The sequence below is a fragment of the Anarrhichthys ocellatus genome, unplaced genomic scaffold (assembly GCF_004355925.1).
Source record: "Anarrhichthys ocellatus isolate YVR2014 unplaced genomic scaffold, GSC_Weel_1.0 scaffold41, whole genome shotgun sequence".
Taxonomy (NCBI): Eukaryota; Metazoa; Chordata; class Actinopteri; order Perciformes; family Anarhichadidae; genus Anarrhichthys; species Anarrhichthys ocellatus.
Window position 1 is genome coordinate 364216 of NW_022280071.1, and position 6000 is coordinate 370215.

Here is a 6000-nt window from a genome sequence, read left to right on the forward strand (position 1 = left end):
ATGGGGACATAAAAAATAAAGTTGTTTTATAAAATACTTATAACATTTAACATAACAGAATGCTCTGTTTTGGTCTTGGGTGTGAATTTTCAACTTCCATTTGTCAGGTTTCCAGAAAGGCAGCATGCAAATTTAGTCTGCTGGATGTGTAATTTGATCACATAATTATTTCGATATACTGCCAGTGCAGGAATAATATATTCCATTTTGTGTTGTAGGCTGCTGCGGTCCTATGAGATCCTCCCGACTTCCTGCTGCACTGTCGAGAGACCACAGCTGAACCTGCGAGTTGTGAAGACTCATGTTAACTTGTACACACAAAGACACACTGCAGATTTCACAAAAGGACTTCTTTTGGCTCGCTTTGCAACCGAGGACTAAACCCTTGCCTATGAGTTGTTTCTATACAAATCAGGAACTGAGCTTTGCTCAGACCTCTGAGGATGTTTGTAAACTGTAGAGCATTGCTGAATTAACTGGCCCTGGATTGTTAAAGGGACTCTATGAGGTTGAGAATGGTGTCCTTTTAGGGAACCTTTGGAAGTGAAGCTGTTGACCTGCAATATGGTTTACTAATGAGGGAATATATTTGTAAACCATATTGCAGGTCTTGCGCTTTTTTCCCCGAATCAAGCCAACCACGCATGCTTCGACTGATATTTGTCGTGCTCAGAGTACGGTAATAGTATTTCATCTTATTATACGCCATGTACCCTGTGGCCTTTTTTCTTTTTCACAAAAATAACATTCAAACTTATAATTTAGACAGCGGTTGCATTTCTTTCTTTATGCGTGTGTGTTTTTAAGACTGGTGGCAAAATCCATCCACTGACTATGAACACAAAATATGAATTTATGCACTTTGGGTGATGAAGCCCTCAGGGGTGAGGCTACACTGGAGGATGACTTTCAGTTTACACAGATCTATTTGCAGAGATGCCATCTTACAAAAAGTGAGACACTGGAGGAGCACAGGAATGGTTTCAGCGGGGTGACATGTCTAGGTTGTTTTGTGTTTGTATGGAACACCATGTTGGTTAACATTTAAGTGAGGCATACAGGAACATGGTTGGGTAGTACTTTATGTAAGTAGTAACACAGTTGCACTTAGTTAGTTGGTCCATTTCTTTTAAGTGTGTGTATGTGTGTGACAATTTGCAAGCCAGGCCACAGGGAAACGATCTTTTAATGCCAGGATTCAAAATCAACAAACTGTCAGAGGAAAGCTGAAAGGTCACTTCATTTTCAGCTTATTTTATACTTTTCACTCGTATCCCAATGCTTCCATTTACATCTACAGTTTACCCAAATTCACAACCATAGAATGGGGGCAAAATGGCAACCTATATATTTTGAAATGGAATATCCACCTGTAGATCTTGGGGCGCCTAGAAAATATCAGTTCTTTACTGAGATTTGACATTTTTGAAATGCTTTTCTTCAGAGTCATTTGAGCCGTTTAAATGCATGTGGACACCAAATTGGATGTTTACTTGAAAGGATCTGGTGTTGCGTTTTTTATTTTTATTTTTCAGCCCGTTACCTGCAGATCAAGTTTACTTGAGTGACCAATTATGAATTCATTATGGTGTCCTCCAGTAGATGATGGCCAGTGATTTAAATTGGTGTGCGTGGTGTGTAATAAATAGGCGGCTAAAATTTGCAAAAATAATGTTTGCTGTGTTTGAACGACCTGAAGCAGACTGTCATCTGGTGTAAAAGACTGAAAAACTACATTTTTATATGTTGTCATTTTATTAAGTTTGGTTTGCTTGTTTGCTTGTTTGAATTTAATATTTAATATTTTATTTTTATTTAGCATGGGTCCAAAAGATGTGAAAAGATGTCCTAAAACTGATTTACTACCTACTTTTTGTGACGTTAACACCAAAAACTGACTTATGTGTATGTAATAAATATGAATGTAATTATATTGAAAATTGTATTTTGCAAAGTGGATTTGTAAATGATTTATTGTATATTTTGCTTTTGAAAACTCCATATGAATGTTGTTATTTCATTATTAAACTGTTTTTAATGTGAAAGGTTGGGAATGTAGGAATGAGAACGATGAATGTGTGTTTGAGAAATGGGTAAATAAAGAGAACAGAAATATTTAAGTCAATAAATATGCGTCTTGTAGTCTGACTCGACATCTGACTTTATGGAATCAAAATAGGGTCAAAACTATTATAGCTGTGTATTATCACCGTATCTGAATGTGTGAAAAATTGTTAGTATAAATATATTGAAATGTGTGAAGAATATCTGAACAAATTGATGTAGTTGTTGATCTGTAGCTGTGTTTGACAATTTGTGAACTAATGAAAAAGATTTGCACAAACGATTTCCAATGTGTGAGTGCACGAAGCTTTTCAGCTACAGCACCGGTGTTTGGTTATTAATAACCAAACATTACATTACGAATATTCTTAAGATGTATTCATATTGAAATATCCATAACTTAAGAAATGGGTGTTGAATTTTTTTGCATGTTTGTTTAATCAAACAATTAAAAAGACTAATGTGCGTACATAGCTGGAAACTGCAAAAGTCAAATGACATGATTTTTATATTTGAATAATTGTAATTGTCTGTAATGTGTTTTTGTGTCTGTCGTCCATAAAACGCTGGAGCAGCAGCTGGAGAAGCACAGGGACGCTCGCCAGAAGCAGCTCAGCCGCCTCTGAGGTGAGATCGACGCTGGACAAATTCAGAGTAAGGAAACACCAGTGAAGTCAAATATTGTCTTTGGTTATTCTTTCAGATTTGTTTTTTGTGTTCAAAAGATATTTATCAGACATTATTGTCTTTTGTATTGAAAGTATAGTATAGATGGTGTAATACTATGGCTTTTAATGACATACTATACTGTGACTTTTTATCACTATTTCAACAAACTATACAATTACTTTTTTCGAATATTATATATATGTATGTGTGTATATATGTGTGTGTGTGTGTGTGTGTGTGTATACGTGTATACGTGTACGTATATATACGCACACACACACACACATTCATAATTCGTTCAACATATTATATTATGATTATCGAGATACTATACTGGGACTTTTTCTTTTAATTAGGCCTTGCGAAGGAAATGGTGTCTGGATTTCCAAGCTTGATTGATGTTAACAAATTTAGGTATAAGCTAATCAGTTTGTGCATATTTACAGTTTTGTCCATCATAGTGTAGTATGGAGTCTATTATTTCATTTTTAATCGGTTGAATACCTTATATTGAATATGTGTTGTACGTCTGCCTTGTCTTTGATTTGTTAATCCTGGCTGAAGTTATATTAAATAACCGTGCATTCTTATTTTGAAATAAAGGCAATATGAGTAGAGTTGACGCCATGATCAGCAGTCACATGGATGGCTGAGTCGTGATCATGTGATTGCAGCCATTAATTTCTTAGGACGATGAACATGAATCAACATTTCTGTAAACGTGCCAGTGTTAGCCAGCTGGCTAATTTTCAACTGGAGTCTGTATGTTTTGAAACCCATGAGGACAAGACAAAAGAAGCATTCTCAAGACAGTACAATAATACAGCAACAATACACACTATTGGGTAACTCTGTTAGAAACGGAAAGCTACAAAACACAGCCAAGTAATACTGATTAATAACCATTTCTGAGACATGCAGAGTAGCAATGGGAAGAGTCGACCAAAAACTGTCCAAGTAAAAGTACTGTTACTTTGCAAAAACAAGTATTCAAGTAGAACTAAAGTCATCAAAATAACTACTTCAGTAAGAGCACAAAAGCGTTTACTGAAAAAATGTACTTGCCTAGTGACTAGCTTAAGACTTTTCCCCTCAAGTCTGTTCTTTGCTGTGGATACGACTGGAACGATTTCCACCACAGACTGTCTTCCTCAGGTAAACACCTGTATTCGTTTGTGAGGAAGTGACGAGTCATCTACTGATTAGATAACCTGCCACACATACACCGAACAACATCCACAGTCTGTCTCATACGTGTGATCACAAAATATTACTTTGACATTATACTCTATTTAGTTCCATCCATCCATTATCCAAACCGCTTATCCTGTTCAGGGTCGCCGATCCGAGCTGACATTGGGCGAAGGCAGGGTACACCCTGGACAGGTCGCCAGTTCATCGCAGGGCACATATAGAGACAGACAAACATTCACACCTACGGCAATTTCGAGTCTCCAAATAACCTAAGCTGCATGTCTTTGGACTGTGGGAGGAAGCCGGAGAACCCGGAGGGAACCCACGCTGCAACGGGGAGAACATGCAAACTCCACACAGAAGGACCACCCGGGATCGGGGATCGAATCCAGGTCCCACTACACCACCGTGCAGCCCCTATTTAGTTCCAATAAGTAGAAATATTCTTAACCGACATTATTTGCTTGTTGTCTCGTATCTTATATGATGAATTGGCAAATAAAATCAGCAAATCCTGAGCATGTCCATAATAAAGTCAATAGAGTGTAAACGGTGTCCTTAAAGTTGAATCATTAAAGTAGAGATGTCCAAAGTTCCTGTTCTAATCAGAGCGGACACATCCATCTCTCAATCACATGAAGATAGTAACATTGGAGAAGTGGACAGATGTCTCCCATCAGATGACTCATTCAGGCTAATTAGGAGAAGATTGCCTATTAAGCGCTCACTTCTTCACTTTGACCTGAGGACGAACATCTGTGGTTAAAACATGAAATCAGTCAAGTCCACGTCAAGCTACACAAAGCAGGAGTATTAAATGTGCACTGTTTGAATCTTTACATTAGGACAGAAAGCAGTAGTAGAAGTAGTTTTTAATGATGTCATAGGCCTACAGTGTTACTTGTCAGCATAAACACAACAGACACACACGTGTCGGCACGCTTCTCTGGTGTACTGACTTCAGACCAGCGTTCACATCTGGAGCCTGCTAAGCTAGCTGCTGTTGTCATGCTACTTTTAACAGAGAGTCATGTGGAGGTGTGGTAGGATAACAGAGCGCCAGCAGACCTGGGAACAGCTGACCACCTGCCTCTTAAAGGACCATGAAAGCATAAAATAGGAGTAACAAGATGGATGCATCAAAACACAACAGAGTAAGTAGTAATGGTGGTTCTCTAAATTGTACTCAAGAGTCAAAAGTATGCGGCATTAAAGCTACTCTGTCAAGTACAGTTTACTCAAGAGTTGCAGTATGTACTCGTGACTACACACCTCTGGCAAATGAGTAGAGAGAAAATATGACAACCATAATGTAGGTGCGTTGGGAACCCTTCCCAGCATGCACTTGGGCAACACGGACATAACTAAAGCTGCATTTCAGATTGCATTATTTTACTTTTAGCACATACTGCAGCTGACCTCACAAAGTACGGACTGTCACGTGCAGTATGTCGTCAATTGGCACTTATTACCACCTCATAACATTTGACCCTCATGCTCATCTATCTGCTGTGCAAAGGATTGTGGGTCAGAATTGCCAGAAAAAGCATGCCAATGATGTAGTAGGACATCCTGGTATTTTTGCCATACTGCATTTGACATACTATGTATTGGGACGTACCAAATCTTTTTTTTTGGTGTACTAAATAGTATTGTAGTATGGGTATTGAAACGCACAGTAAGTACTATGTGTGTTCCAATATTGTTGGAATCAATGTAGAACGTTTCATTTTCTATCAAGTGAACAGCAGAGACAAACAAAATGATTCTTTTCTAAACAGAAAAAAGAAAGAAAAGAACACCTCTTGACACCCAAATTTAACTGGAACTGATGTGACATGTTTTTCTATTTTCTTTAGTTTTTTTCCGGCTGCCAGTTGTGAGGGTGTCTGTGTGGCGATGATTCCTGGATGATGCAGGAGGCTGCGATGGGCACATGGCTGAATAGCAGCAGACGCCTGTGAACTTGAAGGAAAAAGCAACGTGCCACTCTGAATCAGTCACAACACCACCAGAGGCCACAGTCTCTTGCTCCTTCTCTTCATGAATGTTCTTTTTCTGTCTCACTGAGTG

General features: G+C 38.4%; 1 protein-coding gene across 2 annotated transcripts in view; it reads left to right on the forward strand.

Annotated features, from left to right (window-relative positions):
* Nucleotides 1–2125, forward strand: part of vps9d1 (VPS9 domain containing 1) — a 40792-nt gene extending 38667 nt beyond the window's left edge. For both annotated transcript variants that reach the window (XM_031868160.1, XM_031868161.1), the window contains exon 17: nucleotides 219–2125. The gene's annotated coding sequence lies outside the window, so the exon portion shown is untranslated. The remainder of the gene's footprint in view (nucleotides 1–218) is intronic.
* Nucleotides 2126–6000: the final 3875 nt, after the last annotated feature.